Source organism: Plecotus auritus, assembly GCF_963455305.1.
Source record: "Plecotus auritus genome assembly, chromosome: 1".
Taxonomy (NCBI): domain Eukaryota; kingdom Metazoa; phylum Chordata; class Mammalia; order Chiroptera; family Vespertilionidae; genus Plecotus; species Plecotus auritus.
The window spans coordinates 224260911-224284340 of NC_137770.1; the positions used below are offsets into that span (position 1 = coordinate 224260911).

General features: G+C 45.3%; 1 pseudogene across 1 annotated transcript; it reads right to left on the minus strand.

Moving 5' to 3' along the window:
* Positions 1 to 220: 220 nt before the first annotated feature.
* On the minus strand, positions 221 to 882 carry LOC308254021 (cell cycle checkpoint protein RAD1-like; annotated as a pseudogene). The gene has a single exon. The product of its transcript is annotated as a cell cycle checkpoint protein RAD1-like (transcript).
* Positions 883 to 23430: the final 22548 nt, after the last annotated feature.

A 23430-nucleotide genomic window follows, 5' to 3' on the forward strand; every position in this document is an offset into this window, starting at 1 on the left:
AATTCCTATGAGTTCAAAAGACAGAACCACAGGATAGTCCAGTACTGGATCATCTGTGTCTACTTGAAAACATTGACTTACACGGTGACTTAGGGCACAGGGATCTTGCTCCTGTCTCCTCCATGCCTCTTCTATTTAGGAAATCCAGTACAAAATCATGAGACTGTGAATGTGACCTATCATGAATGCAGACATAAAATGTCATGGTGCATTGTCATACTCAAGATTCTGAATCAGAAACTTCTTCCTCAGGGCAGCAGTAATACTCCACAAAACATACCTGTCCATCTTCATTTCTAACCATATGCTGTAATGAGAGGAAGCCTCGGTTACCTGTCCAAATAGGCACCTTGCACAACAGGACTAATGCCTTTGTAGAGGGCTTCAGTAAAGAAATCTTGTATCTGTGAACTTGGGTTTCATTACAATTAAAGGATTCCATCAAATCAGAATCTTTGGGATAGTCAAGATGGGAGCTTTCTGCATTCCCAAAAGTAGATAACCTGAAATAAGGCTTGTCAGGAGACATGGTGATCTGCAGGACCTCACTTGTCATATCCAATTCAGAAAATGCTTCACGGAGCCCCCCTGACTGGCACGGGATTTGACCCAAAAATAGGTAAGTAGTCTAAAAGGACAGTTAAATTAATTAGGAAAGTAGCAGGCTCTTCCTGAACTTTAAAGTCTTGAAATATTCCAGCCTGAATACAAGCATTTGCTTGCACACACTTTGCATTTTCCACTGTCACCTGGATTCCATTTTTAGTAATGTTCTCAGAAATGAATGGCCCCCAGGACAGTGAAGAGATTTTTAATGTTGCCGAGGCTGGCCACCACGCTGTAGCCACTCTTGTCTGGGGCCCGTTGGTGGATGAGGGGCATCGTCTACTGCAAGATCAGCGCCAGGGATGCTCAGGCGTGGGCACCTGCTTCCACGGGACACAACACCTTCACGGTGGGGTCCATATGCCTAAGAGCCCTTCCCAGCCAGATCACCAGGAGGCGAGGTGCAGCTCCCGGGGAGGCGAGGAGGAAGTGGACCAGCTCCCGCCAGTGCTTTCAGATCTCTGGGCCACCTCAGCTCTACAAAATTTATTTTAAATATGGCCTCCTGTACTTTTTAAATGCTGAGTTCTGGATTCCAATCAATGGTTTTCAAACTCTTGAAGAGAGAAACCCAGTATAAGAGTACTTGGCCGAAAAATAAGGTATCAAGTGTATGCATTTGTATCGCTGTGTAACAAATCACCACAGGCTTAATGATTTAAAACAACACACATTGGCTACCTCACATTTATGTAGGTCAGGAGTCTGGGCACATCCAGCCTGGGTCTATTATAAGTCTGTCTGCCAGAGCTGGGTTCTCATCTGGAGGCTCAAATGGGGAAAGACGTGCTTCCAAGTTCATCCCACTTGTTGGCATTGTTCATTTTCTTGCAGCTGCAGGACTCATAGAAGCTTGATTCTTTAAAACCAGCAAGGAGTCAGACTCTGGAGTGATCTGTGATCAAGACAGAGTCTTAGTAATGTAATGTGATCATGGGAGTTACATCCCATTCACTTTGCCATATTGTATTGGTTAGAAGCAAGTCACAGGTCTTAACTACACTCAAGGAAACAAAATTACACAAGGGCATGAACACCAAAAGCAAAGGCTCAGGGGAGCCACCTTCCAGTTTGTTTGTCACAGTAAACAACTTTGAACTCTCTCTTCTTAAAGTACTTTCCACACGAGTAATCAAGGAAGCCGAAGACCTGGGAAAATGTAAAATATGAAACTCATTGACCTAAAAATATTCATTCCATGTCTCTTGTTTCAGCTAGGGGTGGATTGCACAGCATTCTGTAAACAATCCTTGGCCCAAGATAAATGTGGCATCTTCAAAGGTGTGCCTTGGAGCATGTATTTTATGCTTTCCTGGGGATTCAGTTCTGCATCCTTATGACTAAGTTATTTTCACCCAATTTTGTCTTGTGGAATGAGGTGGCTTGTTCGCAAACCCATGTCATGACGACCACAGTTGAGACATTTTCCATGTGAAGCTGTGCTAGCTATTCTTATGTCTCTAATTACTATGTTTCCCCTAAGACCTAGCATGAGTCTCCACAACCCCATGAAAATTTTAAAAATAAAAAGGGAGGCAGGAGTTAAAATGTTCTTTAAAAAAGTAATATAAGTCATGTTATTAAAAGTGAATACTAAAAGAGTTCCCTGTTGATGTTGCATTTTTATCTTCCTTTTTAAACCTCTAAGGAGAGTTTATGTTTTATATTCCACACCTTCTCTTTACTCCAATTAATTATTGCCTTAATTATAAAACAACTGTGATACATTTTCTTAAGAAAATGTTATGCGCATGTTCTTACCAGTGCTCATAAATAGCATCATTTGAGATTGCATGAAAACCTTGAAGAAGAGGGATAGAAAGGGGAGGGGAGGGGGCGAGGGGAAGGGAAGGAGAAGGGAAGAAAGAGAGGGGAAGTAGAAGATTCCTCTTAGAGTACTTAATCCTTAGCCCCCCTTTCTTCCTCCACTGGTTCCCTTCCTAGACCTACATTTAGAGAAAAACCATGATGGTCCATGGGAGACTATAATAAACTAGGGGCCCAGTGCATGAATTTGTGCACCTTGAAAGGAACTGTGGGCCGTGAGGCTGTGGTGGGTATAGGGGCGGGTCTTGGCCCATCCTCCGTGCCCCCACCCAGCCCCTCCTGCTGCAGCCCCTGGTCCCCTGTCTGCTGGCAGCCCCGCTCCTGCTGCCGCCACTCCCATGAGCTGACGGTGCCGGCCCCACTCGCACCCGCTGATGGTGTAGAGCAATTGGGGCCAGCGCCATCAGTGGGTGCAAGCAGCAGTTGCGTCCTAATCACCCCTCAGGAGCAGAGGGAGGTGGAGAAGCCCTCAGGGGTGATCAGGGCCGGCAGCCACTGCTTGCACCCACTGATGGTGCTGAGTGATTGGGGCCGGCGCTGGCAGCAGGTGCAAACTCCAGGTGGGACCACAGCATGCAGGAGCAAAGAATTTTAGTAACCACCAGAGGCTCGCCCTGATGACAGTGACCAGTGCCCCGCCTTGGTCTGGCACCCCCGCTCACTTGCTCCACCATCCCACCACAGCTGATGCCTGCCATGTTCCGCGCGCACCCCCTGGTGGTCAGCACACATCATAGAGACTGGTTGTTCGGTTGTTCCGCTGTTTGGTCTATTTGCATATTAGGGTTTTATATATATACTAGAGGCTTGGTGCACAAAATTCGTGCATGGGCGGGGGGGGGGCATCCCTCAGCCCAGCCTGCGCCCTCTCGCAGTCCCAGGAGCCCCGCGATCTATTGCCCCACAGAGGGAGGCCCCACCCACCCGCCGGTCAGTGGTCTGGGCCTCCCTCTTTGGGGTGATCGCAGACCCCCCACCCTGATTGATTGCCTGCTGGCCGGTGGCCTGGGCCACTCTCTGTGGGGCAATCATAGGGTGATGGCAGAGCCCCCCGACCAATCGCATGGCACTGGCATTGGCTACCCTGGTGCCAGTGCGTGTTATAGCATGGTTGTCTGGACAGTCATTCTGCTGTTTGGCCATTTGGTCGATTTGCATATTATGCTTTTATTATTATAGACTAGAGGCTCAATGCATGAAAATTCATGCACTGAAGGGAGGGGGTCCCTCAGCCCAGCCTTCCCCCTCTCACAGTCCGGGAGCCCTCAGGGGCAGGAGGCAACCCAGTGGTCAGGGGAAGGCGACACCCCCATCACACCTTTGCTGCTGCCACTGCCGGCAGTGCAAGCCTCGGCAGTCCCTGGTTACCTGAGCCTCGGGCGGCCCTGGGCAGCTGGAAAGCCACCATCCAAGGCTTGCCTGTGACTTGGGTGTCGGCTGGACAGCCACCATCCGATCTTGCCTGAGCCTTGGGCCAGCCCTGGGTGGCTGGGCAGCCACCATCCAAAGCTTGCCTGCACCTCGGCATGACCCTGGGCCACTGGGCAGCCGACATCCAAGGCTTGCCTGCATGTCAGGCTGGCTCTGGGCGGCTGGGGGGCTGAGGGGACTGTGCAACTCCGGAGGCACGCAGAGGGGCCGGACCTGCCTGTGGGAAGGCCTGGCCATGCCATGCAACTGCCACCCCAGTGGGGCTGAGGGAACTGGGCACTGCCATCTTGTGGTTGTGGGTGCCACCATCTTTGAGGGTGCGGCAGTCAATTAGCATATTCCCTCCTTATTGGCTGTGGGCACCGCCATCTTTTTGAGTGTGTGGTGGTCAATTAGCATATTCCCTCTTTATTAGATAGGACTAGAGGCCCAGTACACAAAATTCGTGCACGGGGGGGGGGGGGGGTCCCCTCAGCCCAGCCTGCACCCTCTCCAATCCAGGACCCCTTGGGGATGTCCAACTGCTGGTTTAAGCCTGATCCCGGGAATCGGGCCTAAACTGGCAGTCAGACATTCCTCTCACAATCCGGGACCACTGGCTCCTAACTGCTCACCTGCCTACCTGCCTGATCACCCCTAACTGCGCCCCCCACCAGCCTGATCACCCTTAACCACCTCTGCCTGCTAGCCTGGTTGCCCTCAACTGTCCCTTCCTCCCTCCCCCCCCACCCCCCCGCCGGCCTGGTCGCCCCATGTAGCCTGCTGTTCAGTCGTTTGGTTGTCCCTCACTAACCCCCCTGCTGGCCTTGTAGCCCCACACAGCCTGCTGTTTGGTCGTTACTGTTACTGTGATGGCATCCTGAACAATTTGCATATTCCTCTATTATTAGTATAGATCAGCTGTGGGCAAACTACGGCCCTCGGGCCGGATCCGGCTGTTCTATCCGGTTCTCTTACTCTCCCCTCCGCTCCTTTACTTTGAATTTATATTAGTTCACACAAACACTTCATCCATGCTTTTGTTCCAGCCCTCCGGTCCACTTTAAGAACCCATTGTGGCCCTTGAGTCAAAAAGTTTGCCCACCCCTGGTATAGATCGATGACTGGCAAGGACTGTAAGCTTCAGTTATTCAGTGAACACTGTAGACATTTCTGTAAGGCTTGACTTCTACTAATTGCTTCATTAATCCAAGTATTCCTTCAAAGGGAACAAAAGTTAAGTTTTGTGTGTGTAGGGAAGATGGTGATGGGGGATCACTGTTTAATGTGTGGTATTCAGAACCTTCTCCTCCCCTCCCTGCTTAGCTTCTTGCCCCGCCCCCATCCTCTAAGGAAAGGCGAAGCTTTGTAGTCAAGTGGACAGAGAGGCTCACAGGAAAGTAGAAGGACATTCCCCACAGGCCTGGGTCAGGAGAGTGGATCTGGTCAGGGACTGGGTTTGGCAGAATGAGCTCTTCATTGATAGGGGAGATGAAAGAGGAACTGAGAGAAACAGAATGCCCTTGGATAAAGGGTTTGCAGGGGCTAGGAATTGGGTGGGTCAGGTTGAAGCTAGAGAATAGGGCAGGGGACTTTAATGATGGTTGCTCTAGACCAGGCGTCCTCAAACTATGGCCCGCGGGCCACATGTGGCCCACCGAGGACATGTATCCAGCCCGCCGGGTGCCACTGCCTGTCCTGCTTAGCAGCCAACTCATTCCGGGCCCGCAGTGCGCATAGGAATTTGTTCATAGTTTTTTTTTAAACTATAGTCCAGCCCTCCAACAGTCTGAGGGACAGTGAACTGGCCCCCTGTTTAAAAAGTTTGAGAACCCCTGCTCTAGACTTTCTATTGGACTTTTTAAATGTTAGCGGGAATCCTATCTAATAAAAGAGTAATATACAAATTAACCATCACTCCGCTACACCCACAAGCCACGCCCACCAGCCACGCCCACCAGCCAATCAGGAGCGAATATGCAAATAAACCCAACCAAGATGGCTACGGCCACAGAGAGCAGGAGGGAGGCTTGGGTTTCCCTGACAATGGAGGAAGCCAAGCTTTCCTCACACCCTGGCCGGCCCAGGCCTATGCTTAAAGGCTACAAAGTTTCAATTATAGAAGATACATAAATTCCAACAGAAATGGCTGCCTCCACAGAGCAAGCAGAAGGCTTGGCTCCGCTCCAGGCTACAAAGTTTCAATTGTAGAAGATAAATAAACCCCAGATCCCAGGGCCTCTCAAGGCTTGGGTCGCCAGGGGGCGTGGCCGGCCTGCAAACCACCACAGGCCCCTCGCCCAGGCCGCCTCACGCCCCAAGGGAACCCCCACCCTGATCCAGGACACCCTTCAGGGCAAACCAGCTGGCCCCCACCTGTGCACCAGGCCTCTATGCTATCTAATAAAAGAGTAATATGCAGATTGACCATCACTCCAACACACAAGATGGCTGCCCCCATGTGGTCAAAGATCCTGCCCCCATGTGGACACAAGATGGCCACCACAAGATGGCCAGCAGGGGAGGGCAGTTAGGGGCAAACAGGCTGGCAGGGGAGCAGTTAGGTATTAATCAGGCTGGCAGGGGAGTTATTAGGGGGTGATCAGGCTGGCAGGCAGAAGCGGTTAGAGGCAATCAGGAAGGCAGGCAGGCAAGCAGTTGGGAGCCAGCAATCCTGGTGGGATCGGGCCTAAATGGGCAGTCGGACATCCCTCGAGGGGTCCCAGATTGGAGAGGGTGCAGGCTGGGCTGAGGGACACCCCTCTCCCCCGTGCACGAATTTCGTGCACCGGGTCTCTAGTTGTTAATAAAGACTAATGTTCCTGTGTGTGCTGGATTCATCCCTAAGCATGTGCTATTATATATAAGCACTAGAGGCCTGGTGCATGAAAATTCACCAGGGGGTCCCCTCAGCCTGGCCTGCCCCCTCTCACAGTCCAGGAGCCCTCAGGGGCAGGAGGTGACCCGGTGATCAGGGGAAGGTGATGCCCCCATCACACCTCTGCTGCTGCCACTGCCAGCAGTGCAAGCCTTGGCTGGCCCTGGTTACCTAAGCTTTGGGAGGCCCTGGGCAGCTGGGCAGCCTGCCACCCCCCCACCCCCACCGGCGGGGCTGAAAGGACTGGGCGACTCCGGTGGCGCTGAGGGGCCTGGGTGCCGCCATCTTGTGGCTATGGGTGCTACCATCTTTGTGATGGCATGACGGTCAATTTGCATATTCCCTCCTTATTAGATAGGATGTTTTATTATGACATCTCCTCCCCCAGCACGTATTTCCTAGGGCTGCCATAACTAACGCACCACAGACTGACTGTGTGACTTAAAACAACAGCAATGTATTCTCTCACTATCTGGGTGCTAGATGCCCAAAAGCAAGGAGTCAGCAGGGCCACGCCCTGTCTGAAACTGTAGGAAAACCCTTCCTTGTCTCTTCCTAGCTTCTGATGGTTGCTGGCAATCCTCGGTGTTCTGTGGCTTGCAGATACATCATTTCCATTCTTTGCTTCTGCCATCATATGTGTTCTTCGTGTGTGTGTGTGTGTGTGTGTGTGTGTGTGTGTGTGTGTGTGTTCCATGTGTCCTTTTATTATGAGGACACCAGCCATGTTAGTTTAGGGAGTACTAATTCAGTATGACCACATCTTAACTAATTACATCTGCAAAGACCCTATTTTCAAATAAAAGCGTAGTCTGAGGTTCTGGGTGAACCTAAATTTAGGGAGGGGACATTATTCAACCCAGTACAAAACATAACAGAGAAATTCACACAATCCAATTAAAACGATTAACTAATTAAATTTAGTATTTATGCTCCAATTAGTTAGGCTGGGAAACAAAACCAGTGAAATTTTGCTTGGGGAAGGAATTGATGTGAAACTGTCAACTTCTCTAGTCCTTTCCTGCCAGCAGACCACACCTCAAGCAATGTGCTGTACTTTTCTGCTGACCTTATTCTCTAAACCACCCTTCCCCTACACATCCCCCACACATGCACACACACACCACCATTAGCAGGAGAAGGGTGATCTCGGTGCCTGTGTACACATGCCACCCCCAGCACCTACAGACGCAGCACTCTGCTCCCTCTGTTTTGGAGACGCAGGACTAGCCCCATCAGCAACCAAAATGACACAGAAGGAGAGTCTCTCTGAAAAGCATGGATCTCAAGTTTGGCCAGAAGCAGTGCTGAGAGGACTGGAAGACCAGGGGCCACTGGGCTATCTTGTTGTGGGGGCACAGGAAGATGGAATGGGTACAATGACATTGGAATACTGCTTCAGTATTTGATGCCCACCCCTTTAGCTAAGAAGGTCTCATAGGACCCTCATTCACCAAGAGCCAGAAGATGTCTTGGGCCATATTTTGCCTGAGCAAGGGGTCTGTGTGATTCAGGTCAGGTAGGGTGCAGTCTCAGATTTACTCGCACCAGGCTTACATGTGTAAAGAGAACTTTCTATAACTGACCCCATTTTCCCTGACCTCCATACCACTGACTAATGAGGGGTGCGGGTAGGACTGAATTTTAGTCCAATCTGCTAGACTCAGGCGATTCCAGTAAGCTGTCTCTTTTGAATGAGTCAGTTTTTCCAATTTGCATCACTCTCCTTGTTTCTCTCCAAGATGGTATCTGGGCATGTGGAAAGCTTTGGGCCGCTGGGGGAGAGGGAGGCCTCTGGAGTTAAGCTGCACAGCTCTGAGCCAGCTGATGTCTGTGAGGGTGGCTGGGCTGCTATTAGCCCAGACTGTTTGGAGGAAGTTCACTGCTGAAGTGTGCAGCTGGGCCACTTCTAGTCTGTCCTCTCCTTCCTTGGATAAGGCTCAAGTCCTTCCTGCTGACTCAGCGCCACCACAACCAGCACTGGCACTCTAGCTGGGACTTCCTCTCAGGCCCCAGCTTGGCGGAAGGGTCCACCTCGTGTCCCAGCATGGACACTACCCCCTCAAGGGCCAGGGTGCAGGTACTGGGGACCCTCAAGGAGAGAGAGGCTTATCGCTCTAGTTCTCCCATTTTGAGCAATGCTACCTGTCTTTCATTACTTATTCTCAGCTATGTCCTCTGCCCAGGACCAGGGCAGGAGCCTGAAAATGATGAAAAGAGATAATTCATTGCCACACTGCCCAGGATAGCTCTACTCCCTGAACCATGAGGGAGGGCAGAGACTGGTGATGGAGTAAAGGCTTATGTAGAAAGGAGAACAGCAAGAATCCTGAGAAAAGGTCATTGTATCTCCAACCCACTCTCAATATTTCTGTTGAAGAATGTAGTTCATAATATTGGGGGTGGGGTGAGGGCAAAGTATGACAAATCAGGAAGTAATCATTAAGCTCTAGACCAGTGCTATCCAATAGAGAGCAATGATGGACATTCTGTACCTGCACCGTCCACTATAGTAGCCATGAGCCACGTGTGGCTTTTGAGCACTTCCATGTGACTAGTGCTACTGTGAATTGGAATTTTTAATTTAATTTTAATTCATTTAAAGTTACATTTAAATAGCTAGGGCTACCAGATTGGGCAGTCCAGCTCTATACCTTAATTTTTATGTGTCCCAAACCCCTTTGATACTCTGGTCAAGTCCATGGACCCCTCTCAGACTAACATTTAAAATCTATAGGATTACAATAGAAACCAATCCATTTAATATTTCTATTTTCTTTAGTCTTTAATTAAAATTATTTAATTTTTAATATTTTTGATGTAGTACTCTATGTACTTCTTAATTAATGTATTAGATATCAATTTAGCAATGAGCCTAATTTTGAAGAGAGATGAAAATAAGCAATATTTTGAGATATCTGATACAATGTAATATGATTTGAAAATTTCTATGATTTCTATTGATGATAAAGTCACATGTACTCCTAATATGACTACAGTTTGGATTCCGTTAGGAGTTTGTGAAAACAATCATGCACACTTTTTCCCATCCAAGTTCACAAACCTCTTGGGGAGACATGGAGCCAGGCTAAAAACTCCTGCTCTAGACTTATGTAAACAAGACAGGCTGATGAGTAAGGTTAATGCATGCAAGAAGTATTCATGGAATGTCTAGCACCTGCCAGGTACTATTCTAGATACTGGGATGCAGTTGTGAATGAGACAGACAAAGTCGGAATTTTCAACAAGTTTATATTTCGGTGGAGGAGGGAAACGAGGGGTCAACAATCAGGTCATTTCAGGTGGTAGTAAATACTATGCAGAAAGTGTAATAGAGTGATAATGACTCCGAGGAATAGTGACTTTTTTAGATGGGGTGATCAGAAAGGTCCTTTGAGAAAGTGACTTTGAGTTGAGGCTTGAATGAAAGGATCCAGCCAAGCAAAATCGGGAGACCTAGAGCTGAACGAAGTTCCTGTGATTGGCACCGTGTAATCAACACAAGTGAGCACCACAGAATCAAGATCCGAGTGGGGAGGGCCCAAGTCAGTGCTGGAATTTGTGAGTCTTCATCTGAGATGGCAGGGAACTTCGATTTCATTCTAAGTCCACTTGGAGTAGAAGGTGGATTAAGTGACCCTGTTGGTGAAGAATGGATTAAAAAGGAAAGTGAAAGAGGGGAGTTCATGCAGGAGGCTGCTTTAGTCATTCAAGTGCAAAGTGATGGTGGCTGGTGACTGTGGATCTTGTCATGACTCAGATAAAGAAAAGTGAATGAATTCAGGACATATTTCCAGAGAGAACTGAGAAACTATAATTAGGGAGCATGAAGGAAAGAAAACAGTCTTAGAATGACTCAGGGCAATGTGATTTGCTGAGATGGGAGAGTGGTCTTGGAGATAGATTTGATTCAGAATCAAGACATATTTTAGTTTTATTACTGCCCTTTAGGTATTAAAAAGGAGAGGTTTGGGTAGATGAATCTGAAGTTCAGTAGAGAGATTAAGACTAATAGTATAAATGCTGGATTCACCATCACAGAGATGGTATTTAGGCCTTGGGATTGTGTGAGATAAACCAAGATCAGTGTTTGCACAGAAAAGAAAGGCCTGGTTCTGAACCATAAGGAGAGTGAGTATTTACGAATTACTTTTTGATAATTTATTGTGCACTTTTTTTGGTCTGTACTTTCAGGTTGGTATGTGCTTCCAAAGGTAGTAAAGTGCCTCTGCTGATCTGGTAAAATAGGGTTTAACTGTGGGTTAAGATGCTGACCTCACAAAGGCTCCCGATAAAATACAATTAAGCTATTTGCAAGGACCCATTCCCATATAGTCCCATCACTAGCATCACAATGGGGCATTCTCCATTCTCTTTGGTGGGTCCAGCATTGAAAGAATCCCCACTTTATGAGTTTTCCCTTCCTTTACTGATTTCCTAGGCTAGAGGCAGATGATCTGGTCTCTGGCAATCAGATTCACTTACCCCAGACTTCAAGCAGAAAGCTAGAATGGCAGAGCAGCAGATACTGAATCCAATCCATTCTGGAGAAGGTAGTGACAACCCCATTCACTCCAGAGTCAGGAGTGGCAGAGGCCGCAGCAGTCACATGCAGCGTCCTAACAGTGTCAGTGACGCACACAGAAGTGTCTCTGTGCACGGTGAAGCAGGAGCGTCTCCACTGGAGTGTCTATGGAGTCACCTGGAGCTTTCTTTCTTAGAACCCATTCTCCACACGCCCTTGCTGGTCTTCTTGGAGCACCTATTCCCCTTTAATAAATTCCTTTCGGCTAAGCCAGTGTTGATGTTTAGGTTTCCCAGGAAACAGACAGACAGGGATTTATGTGCAGGAAGTTTGGGGCAGAGTAGACTCAGAATCAACATCTGTGAGGGGTGAGGAATGCAGGAGAGGGCAGAGGAAGAGCTTGAACTTGGATGCAGGTGCAGTAGAACCTGCATCTGATCCCATGGGGAGCTCTGGAGCTGGGGGGGCCCTTCAGAGTTGCCCTTAATTGAGATAAGGCAGCTGGTTTTTTTCTACACACCCCCCCATCCTCCCCATTGCCCAGTTATTGGGCATAGGCCACCCAAAGGAGGGGGCATGTTCTTGGACAAGGTGACTCTCACATTCAGAGACATTCCTGGCCAGGGATGCAGTGAAAGCTGTCAGCCACCAGTACTCCAAATCTCTGCAACAAGCTTTGCAAGGGGCAAATCCATCATTCCCCTGGAATCTACCTAATAAAAGAGTAACATGCTAATTGACTGTACCTTCGCAACGCCCACCAGCCAATCAGGAGTGAGTATGCAAATTAACCCAACAAAGATGGTGGGTTAGCTTGCATACAAAGGTGCCGAGTGGCCAGGGGTGGGGTGGGACGCAGGTGTTTCACACCACCCAGCCACACTAGGCCTCTGGGCAGTGTGGGAAGGTGGAATGGCGGCTCCTGGCCAGAGTGGAAAGGCTGCTCTGGCCAAAGCGAAGGCGGTGCCCACAGCCAGGGGAAAAAAGGCCCATTCTTGCATGAATCTTCGTTCATCGGGCCTCTATTCTAATAATAATCTCCTTATCTTTTTTTCACAATTCAAATGAAAATTGAGGCTCAGAAATATTAAATGACTGTTAGAAAGTGGTGGGAGTGAAACTCACACTCTAGTCTTAAGATTCCAAATGGTGTTTCTGTGCCTTCCCTCTGTCAAATGTTGCAGACAATAAACACACCCTCGGGAATAGACAAGCTACACAAGAGCCAGAGGAAAGCTGGGCCAGTCTTAAGATTATGAAACACATCACTTTTGGAACTTTTCTCAGGAACACTTAAAGTTATCTAGGATTTGGGACAATGGACCCACCATTTGTGAATGAATCTTACTCTATATTCTTGTGCACAAAAGGCCTCAAAACAAGGACCAAAGCCCCAAGCTAGATAATACCTATTGACATGAGGCCTATATTCCTACCTTCACTTATGTTCCCTTCAGATTCTGGTGGGATCTGAGTCTGCCAGTGAAATGCACTTTCATGATATTTGGAAGACAGAGCGAGGTGGAGACTATTTTTCTACTGGGATGGTGAACAAGCAAGCACTGATGACAAAGGTCAATAGCAGGAGCCAGACTCCATGTCCTCTGCCTGGTCACCAGTGGCAGGGACAGACGCGACAGAAACAGCAATAGTTTCCTGACCTTTGGCGTGTAGCTACAGTGGTTGGTCCTGAAACCAAAAGGCTAGGAGCTGTGCCCTAATTTCTTCTCTTCCATCCCTTCCAAAAATTGTGTAAGCACTTCATTTCCTGTATTGAGCCAACCTGTTTCTGCTTGAACCACTTACAATGGTTTTCTTTTTTCTGTGCTGAACCTGATAGGGTGCCCCAAGCCTGAAGCCAGAGGCACTGGCTGCTTTCCATCCCCACCCCCATGATACAACCACAACCAGAGAATAACATAGAATGAACCAAGTCCCTGAGTGCAAGAGGACTCCTCCAGGAAAACCAGGGCCAATGGGCCAGTTGGGTATTGCTTCTGGAGGTAGAGGGCTGAGAGCCGTGTCTTGCTTATCGGATTGCAATACTCAACCTTTCCAACCATGACAGTTGGTCCCAGAATAGACCTATTCTCCACCTTTTTGATCCACTATGCAGAGGCAAGGCATGGAATCCCACCAGCTGGTCAGGACACTTCCTGACCAAGTGCATTGACAAGAGGCTTCTCTAGCAAGCGGATGTGCAGGAGGAGCTCTTGGCCACTGGCAATTGGCCAAGTGTCAGCCAAAGATGGAGGCACCGAAAGCAGAGTGAACAAAAGAAAAGCATTCTGGGCCCCGTGAATCCCACCCCCAAAGGATGGAGAAGAGCAGTGAACATTTAGAAACTTAAGCCACTTGGATTTGTAGCTATCAAAAGCAAAAGGCCTCTTTTCAAACGAAGATATCATTGTTAGAGAGGGACAGAGCCAAAGCTGCAAAGTCAAGCCCTGCAAATTCAAGCAGGAAGTGCAGAATGCAGAAGATACTCTGAAACTATTGGCTGAATGATGCACAATGTAAAAAGGGATTAACATAATGGGCAGCCACCTTCGTGTTTGTTTGTTTTTTTAACCTGGTATAATTTTATTTTTTTGCATTCATTGTTGAAAGTATTACAAATGTCTCCCTCCCTCCTCTCCCCCCCCCCCCCCATTGCACCTTCAGTGTTGTTTTTTTTTTAACAAAAATCACTAAAATACCAGTTTCTACTTCCTTAGTCTGTTTCCATGTTCCAGGCAACAGCTGGTCCCACTTTATTGCTGTGGGTACAATGAGTTCTAGTAAATCCTGTGTAATAGTTGTATTCATATGTTCCATCCTTTTAACCATCTTCTTAATTAGGAAGCTGTCCTTTTAAGCAAAGCATTTACATAGTTACTTTATTGCATTTGAATACAGTGTTAGCTTCAATAGACTTAATATAATTTTATGGTTTTTAAAAAAATGCTTTACAGTGGAGGGAATTTATTTTTATCATCAGCAGGGAGTTATCCCCATGGATATTCAAGAGCCATTGCTACAGAGGCTTATGAAGTTTGTTGAGAAGGAAAGATTCTGAAGATGTAGCACATGGTGGTAGTTCAGCCACTTATAAGCCTAGTTTCCTTGTACTTAATGTTCTTATCTACAAAGTGGGGTCAGTCTCTTCCTCTTCATGGAGTCATTGTGAACAACAAATAAAATATTATGCATGAAAGGGCTTTCGCAAAGCATCAGGAGTGAGGTGCATTTCAAGGGCTATTACCCTCCCCATGGAAGCTCCTGACCTCACAACCCATGTGGAGATGGTGGGTGGGATTTAGAGGCACTAGGGTGGACTTGGACTTTCAGGATGCATGGGTGAGAGAGCAGAGAGAACATGGATTGTTTAGAAAAGATGATGGAGGGCAAGCAGAGCTGAGACCCTCAGACATTTGAAGACTGAGGGACAGAGGACACGTGTGGGGTTAATTGTTAGTTATGGGGACCCACTGATACCAAAGTCCGTGCCTCCTTTCCATTTCCCAGCCTCACCCAAACCTCATTCTTACTCGCATCAGTGTTTTAAAAAATCCTCTCTGTACCCCAGAGCACTAGGGTTCCATTTATTGGGGTCAGATGTCCTAATCTCCCTTTAAATAGAAATCAAAAGAATCTTGGCTGACATCAGGTTTTAGCTACACATGCACAAACAGATCCTTGGTGGTGTAATTCTCAAATTTGAATGGCAAAGATTTATGAAGGAGGCCCTAATGCCTTTGGAATAATACTCCATCACCAGTACTCCATCATAGAACCAAAAGAATATTAGTCATCTTTCAAATAATGGAGTGAAATCCATTGTGTTTTCTATGATACAGTCTATAAAAATTCAATTATTTCAAGCCCAGCTGTTTTATGTAATTCTTTTAAATATATCCAAGTCTCAATGTAATCGCAAGTATAGAGGCATGGAAGCAATAGTAGTAAAAAGATCACTGTGCGTGGAGTCAGAAAACATAAGTTTGAATCTAATCCTGAACCTTAGTAGCTGAGGAAGTTTGAGCAAGTTATTCTCTCCCTCTGGGCCTCAGTTTGTAAAACTCTTAGAAGGGGAATGATAGCATCTCCTGACAGGGGAAGGATCAAATGAGATAGTGTGGATGAAAGAGCTTGGAGAATTAATATCAGGATCTTACTTTATTGATTATGTGTTATAGCCATGGATAAATGTTCTTATTTATTAATATCTCATTGACATTGGAGGACCTCAAATATATTCTTACCTCAAATACCGATCTGCAAACTTCTTAGCTTCAAATCAGGGTTGGGAGCTATCCTTTCTTTCTTGGCTTCCCTCCCCTCCTCTCTAGATTTAATATTTAATTTAATTGTGGCCATGCCCTTCTTGGCTGACCTCTCAATTACAGATCAAAGCACAGAGTCCCATTGCCAATTTCAAGTCCATCTAACTGCTGTCCATATATAGAGGCTTACCTATACCCCAGTATGATCCTGAGAATCTCAGTCACAGGAACAATAAGGGGAAATGTGGAACAGTATGGAAGCTCTGAGCGAATGAAGGAAAGGAAAGGACAAGGGCAAAATGTGAAGGCCAAATGATTTTTCATATCAGTCTTACTAGTCCTGAGAATCTGTTTGCCTATGTAAGTCTAAAACTAAATACCTAGCTATTTATTTTAATCCAGTGGAGGGTGAAAGCAACGTTAATCTACTGATAAACCTGGAAGGGGAATAGAAAACAAGGTGAAAACATATTTTCTATCAGAGGGAACCTGCCACTGGCTAAGTATCTGTTGGGGTTTGTGGGGAACCAATAATTAACACCACTTTTTTTTGCCCATATTCTGAACCAATTGAGAAATAAAACATGAGGTTTAGGCAGGTAGAGAACCCAAGCATCACCTTTATTATGACAATGTTAATATTAAGCTATTAACTGCAAGTAAGTGGGCCTCCCAATACTTTCTAATACTTAGTATGAGCATACCTATACCTACAAGCGAATGGGCTTCCTCCCCTGCAGGTTTAGTCCATGTCTGAGAGCAATGGTGATTTATTCTCTCTGCAAGCGGGCTCCCTTCTGAGAGAAAGAGAAGAGGAAGGAGTTCAGGAATGCATTTCCAGTCCCTCCGTTCAAATGCACCCTGAGGAGGAATAAGGGGAGGAGAGCAGAGAAAACCCAAAAATGTTATGCTTCATATGGCCATCACTTCATATGGATGGAAACATCAGCCCTGAGAAGCATTCCTCTCTAACAGATCAACTATTTTTTCAGCCCCAAGGTAAATTCCTGGAAGAGGAGTTCACTCTGAAACCCACAATAACCGTACAATTGTGCTTCTTGAAGATGATGACTTGGATGAAACATCCATATTTTAAGAATACTTATATATTGCAAAATATTTGGCTGTCACACGTTTCATCTCCCTTCTTACAGTGCTTTCTCCTTGAGGTTATCTACTCTGCTAATTATAAAAACATCCATCAACTTGAGTCTCAGAAAACAATAGTTGAAGAGCAGCTGGAAATAGAGAGATTGAGCCATGGATGGTTTCCAGGTCACAGAGTCAACGCTATGAAACACTTTGCAGAATGGCATATTTTTTTTTCTCCCTCAGCCTGGATTGCTTCTTAGTGTTCCTGAGTCTACTGGCATGAGTCCTCCTAAAGTCAGGAAAACCATATGAACCCATCCTGGGTGTAGCCAAAATAAATTGTTAATCATAACAGATGTAACACCAAAGAGTGTTACATCCTAGTCAATCTTCTGTTTTATTGCTATTCCCTTTGGCTTTGGTGAGGATCTTCCAAGAGGAAAGGAAGCCCATATTGTACATGCTACATCTCATTATCTGCTGGAGGAGAGAGAACAGTAGGAATGTTCAGGGGATCCAGGTCAGGGTACTCTTAATGTTAATGAGATGTTTATTGCAATCCAATTCCAACTATCCTTCAGGGGATGTAAAGAGTTTGGGGTCCTCCACTTATCTCCATTACAGCTTGAGAGTATGAGAACCCATGAAGGTTCAATTTTCACAGAGTGGGGTGACCAACAATATATATGCCTGCATGTTTCAAAAATGGTTTCTTTAGATGCAAAAGTTGTATTAAGTAATTGCAATTACTTCCATGTCTGGGTCAGTGCAATGGAACCAGGCTCACATTGTCTATTTCTCGTTTATAAGAGAAAGAAAGAAGCAAATGATAAGCAGAATAGATCAGCAATGACCAAAATCTGTCCTAGGACAGATCACATTGACACATCTAGATAATCATAATAGACCCTTGGAAAACAGGTTGAACTCCTTGGAATTGAACCTGTGCCACCTCCACATGCGTAGTATTCTACAGATGGTAAATGAACTTGCTAGAAGGCAATGCTGTTCTTCAATGTTAATTATGGCATAGATTGTTAGTATTTACTAAGGAGAGAAAATGGACTTACATGTTTTAAACAAGAAGGATACTCAGATAAACAAGTCCAGCATCCTTCTTTGAGCCTCCATTGAACCAAAGGTCAACTGCTTTGCAAAATAAAACACAAAGATGGTTGTGCTGTCATTCCAAAAGCCTGCCAGCTCCTATCCTGGTGGCCCCGTCACATCCAGATGTCAGTCTTAATAAAGCAAGTTCTGTTCACCAACCCTCATTTACCACAACTCATTTAAACAGTGATTTACACATGCTGATTTGTTCCAAGTTAGGCAGCTCACTGCTCCTCTGAATTGGGGGATGTGTCTCACCTGTGCAGGGATCATGAGTCCATGTCTAAAGGAGAATCATCATATCAGAAAATCTGAAGCTCCATAAAGTCAATCTAAGCTTATTGGAAGACCCAAAGGTTGGAGCTATGACACCAGGAAATGGTTAGCTGTTGCATGAGGAGGATCTAGTTATCAAAGCCCGAGGGAAAAGGCACCCCAGCAAAACAGTGTGGATCCCACTTTACTGTACTTTCATCAAGAATCTTCTAAATCTGAAGTTTCAGTCCACCAGCTCAGGATCTAGTATTGATGTGAGTGTGTGTGTGTGTGTGTGTGTGTGTGTGGTGGAGGAGAAGATGGACCTGTCTGGTCAGTGTGGTTCAGCTGTTTGGGAGTCGTCTCATGCACCGAAAGTTTGCTGGTTAGATTCTCGTCAGAGCACATGCCCAGCTTGTGGGCTGAATCCTCGGTAGGGAGTGTGCAGGAAGCAGCCAATCCAGGTTTCACTCTCCCATCTGTGTGTGTCTCTCTCTTTCTCCCTCTCCCTTCCTCTCTCTAAAAATCAATAAAAATATTTTTAAATAAAATAAGTGATTAAAAAACAATAATAATGTCAACTAAGGGATAGGCTACTTTTTATTTATCACTGTTTGCTGAATAATTCTCAACAATGTGAGAGATAAAATACCTTCCCTCAAAAAGTTATGTTATTGGTCTAAGTTCTACACACGTGCTGCTGTTTAATAATATATAGGTGAGCCTTAAATTTGCACATTTTGTTACCTATCCTTTAATAAGTATTGTATTCTACATGGAAGTTCCTTTGTAGAATACACAGGGATACAGTTGCCTTTGACACACCCGCAAGAGCTACGTACACTGTTCATTTTGAAAGAAAGTTCTTAATGGTTCAGAATTGTTGCTGCTGAGTTTTCATGCATTTCTTTCTCCAGTCCCTGTGCTACAAAGTTCATTAAAAGAAAAATTCCACTGTCTGTGTTGCTCTTCTGGCCATTATTATTATTTGTTTCATTTCATGACTGTCCTTGAAAATAATTTTGTCCTATAGTGGGGAGGAGGGTAAAAGATTCTGGGTATCAGATATACCAGGTATACCACTGGGTTCTAAGGCTTCTACTCCAAAAAAAAAAAAAAGTACAAAACGTGATTCAGGGGAAATAATGATTTATTTGTGGATGAATACAAGAGTGAACAAATTCTGCTTCATTACACAAAGATTTGAGGTTGCTTTTAAGAAATACCTATAGGAAAATAGCAAACAAAACATCAAAACTATGGAAAATAGAGTACGGAGACAGACAGAGGATACAGACAGGCTGACAAGTTTTCTATGATTGCTAAAGTTACTGCTCTACTTCTTTACCTCTGAGCTTCCCATCATCAAAGAAAATTTTCAAGGGCAGACATACCCACTACACCAGGCTATGACAAATGTAATGTACAGGTGACAGAGGCAGAAAGAGCCCTGGCTGGAAGGAATCAGCAAGCAAGTGTGTTTCCTGAAGTCCTAAGTGCCATAATTGGTAATCACAGCTATGGATAATTATAACTTAATTAACGAATCATTACAGTGAGATAAATGTTGCTGGGGCTTCATACAGAACAGTCTGCTCTGCATAGGAGTTTGGTAACCTGATCGTGGAGTGAGAAGAAACAGAGAAGGTGTAGCCTATGCACAGGTGCAGAGAAATAGAAGGTCATGGCAGTTTTAAAGGTACAAGCACTTCATTGGAATGGAACTTATAATTCAGGATGAAATAGGACTTAAGCCTGGAGGCAGCATCCAGCTTTTGAATGATGGCAGCGTAGGCCGACTATGGCCCTTTAGCCAAATCTGGATCCTGGACTGTTTTTGTGAATAAAGTTTTATTGGAACACAGCCATGCCCATTTTTATACATATTGTTTATGGCTGCTTTCTCATTCATCACTGCAGCAAAGTCGAGCAGTGGTCCCAGACTGCATGGCCAGTCTAAAATATTTACTAGCTGGACCTTTGCAGAAAAAGTTGGCCAACTTCTGATGTAGAACATACTAAGGTGTTTGAATTTTATTTTATAGTTTAAAGGGAAACAGTGATGGATTTTTAAAAGATAGGAGAACTAGCAGGGTATCCTTGGAAAGCTTCCTTCACAAATACTAGTCTCAGTTCCTTAAGGTAAAAATGATTGGGCATGCCACTGAACACACTCACCTCAGGGAGGACAGTTTCAAATTAGAGCTACCTGTACACGGATCTGCTTTAGGTCAAGAAACGCAGCATCTCCTGTATCCACGGTTTCACTGTTTATGGTTTCAGTTATTTGCAGTCAACTGTGGTCCAAAAATTTCAGAAAGAAACGATTTTAAATTGTGCGCCATAGTGAGTAGCATGTTGGCGTCTCACGCCCATCTGCTCCATCCCGCCCAGGATGCGAGTCATCCCTTTGCCCATCGTCTTTCCACGCTGGATAGGCTACCTGCCCGTAAGGCACTGAGTAGCCTTCTCGTTATCAGATTGACTGTCACACCTCAGTGCTTGTGTTCAAGTCACCCTTATATTACTTAAAAGTGGTCACAGAGCGCAAGAGTAGTGACAGTGGCAATTAGATATGCCAGAGAAGCCATAAAGTGCTTCCTCCAAGGGAAAAGGTGGGTATGCAGAGGGAAAAAACATACATACAGGGTTCTGTACTATTCATGGTTTCAGGCATCCCCTGGTGTGTCGTGGAGACCTTTCCCTGTGGTTAAGGGAAGACTACTGACTTTGTAAGCAGGACAGATTTTAGAGATTCAAACCTTCCCAGATTCTAATCAGGAGCAAGTTGTCTAGCAGACTCAGTTGAGACAGGCTTGGGGATGGCTCTGGAGTAAGCAGAGTAGCTGAGACATTTTATTTGCTTAGAAGAATCATTTAGGATTCTTAGAAGAATTCTAACCCATGGCATGTGGTTAGGAGCACAGGCTCAGGAGCCAGCTTCCCAGTCAAACCCTGGCTATGGCCACTTATCAGGCATGGACCTTTAGAGGCAAGGCTCAGTTTCCTCATCTGCCAAATGGGGATGATAATAAGGTTGTGGTAAAGATGAATGAATTATGCTGTTTCTGTCACACAAGAAGCAATCAAGAAATGTTCATCATTTCCACTACCAGAAGCATTCAGATGGAGTTTAACCCTGACTTCATTTATTTATTTTATTGTCTAAAGTTTTCCATGTCTCCTTTTTCCCCAATTGACCACTCCCCGCCCCCCAGCCATTCCCTCCCCGGGGCAAGCCCCCACTGCCCCAGTGTCTGTGTCCATTGGTTATGCTAATATGCATGCATACAAGTCCTTTGGTTGCTCTCTAAACCCTCACCTTCCCCTACCATTTGCCTCTGGATCTATTCTTTTTCATCAAATTATGTTGATCATTATATCCCACATATGAGTGAGATCATGTGATATTTATCTTTCTCTGACTGGCTTATTTCACTTAGCATAATGCTCTCCAGTTCCATCCCTGCTGTTGCAAATGGTATAAGTTCCTTCTTTTTTATAGCGGCGTAGTATTCTATTGTGTAGATATACCATTTTTTTTAATCCACTCATCTGCTGATGGGCACTTAGGCTGTTTCCAAATCTTAGCTATGGTGAATTGTGCTGCTATGAACATAGGGGTGCATATATCCTTTCTGATTGGTGTTTCTGTTTCCTTGGGATATATTCCTAGAAGTGGGATCACTGGGTCAAATGGGAGTTCCATTTTTAGTTTTTTGAGGAAACTCCATACTGTTCTCCACAGTGGCTGCACCGGTCTGCATTCTCACCAGCAGTGCACGAGGGTTCCTTTTTCTCCACATCCTCGCCAGCACTTGTCTTTTTATTATTTGTTGATGATTGCCATTCTGACAGGTGTGAGATGTTATCTCATTGTTGTTTTGATTTGCATCTCTTGGATGATTAGTGACTTTGAGCATGTTTTCATATGTCTCTGGGCCTTCTGTATGTCCTCTTTCAAAAAGTGTCTATTTAGATCCTTTGCCTATTTTTTTGATTGGGTTGTTTATCTACCTTTTGTTAAGTTGTATGAGTTCTCTGTAAATTTTGGAGATTAAACCCTTATTGGAAATATCATTGGCAAATATGTTCTTCCATGCAGTGGGCTTTCTTGTTGTTTTGTTGAGGGTTTCTTTTGCTGTGCAGAAGCTTTTTATTTTGATGTAGTCCCATTTGTTTATTTTCTCCTTAGTCTCCATTGCCCTAGGAGCTATTTCTGTAAAGATATTGCTACGACATATGTCTGCTATTTTGCTGTCTATGGAGTCTTGTAGGATTTTTATGGTTTCCTGTCTTACATTCAAGTCCTTTAGCCACTTTGAGTTTGTTTTTGTGTATGGTGTAAGTTGGTGATCTAGTTTCATTTTTTTGCATGTATCTGTCCAAATTTTCCCAGCACCATTTTAACCCTTCCTTTAGATATGACATTACATTATATTACATTACATCATATCTCACCATATTACATGCACATCTGGAAGGAAAATGCCAGCTAGTTGGCAGCTATAGAAATAAGAAGTGGCAACAACTAGCGGCTCTCCCCCACCCAAGAATGGGGGAGAAAACTGATATTTGAGAATAAATTATTAATCTTTTTTTGATCCAAAACCCAGCTCCCAGTATTTGTTAGTTAGTTATTATATTCATTTCTTAGGGCTGCCATAAAAATTACCACAAACGGGGTGGCTTAAATCAATGAAAACGTATTCTCTCACAGTTCAGGAAGCCAGAAGTCTGAAATCAAGGTTTTGGGTTGGCCCTTGGGCATGAGGCTCCAGGGGACAATCCTTCCATGCTTCCTCCTGTTTCTGGTGGCTCCCAGCAATCATTGGCATCCCTTGGCTGTAACGGCGTCACTCCAATCTCTGTCTCTGTCATCACATGACCTTTGCCCCTGGCTACATGTCTCTGTGTCTTCACATGGCCTTCTTATAAGAATACTAGTCATTGGATTTAGGGCCCACCCTGATTTAGTATGATCTCATCGTAAGTTAATGAATTACATATGCAAAGACCGTGCTTCTAGTACAGTTACATTCTGAGGTTCTGGGAGGACATAAATTTGGGGGGACACTGTCTGACCCAGTATAGTTATTTACAGCCACATTTTCCCAACGGTGGCTTCAGGTCATCACTATCTTTTGTCCACTAGTCCTCTGATGTTGGCACCTGTCTGTCCCTCTAGCTCTTACCTGCACCTTGAGGCTCAGCTGCCTGTGCCAGGGAAAGCTCAGAAGCCCAACCCTTCATTGTTTTGCTTCCTCCTTGGCACAGAAAACATGGGTGCATAATTCTTTGCCTTATGCTTTGCCATTTGGAACACTTTCTATTGGAAAATATGATATTTTCTCTTAGAAAACACATTTCAAGTTGCAAACACTCAATTTACAAACTATTTTTAGGAATGCCTGCATTGTTAATGAGGCGCCACGCAGGGGTTGGGACTATCATCAGAGCCA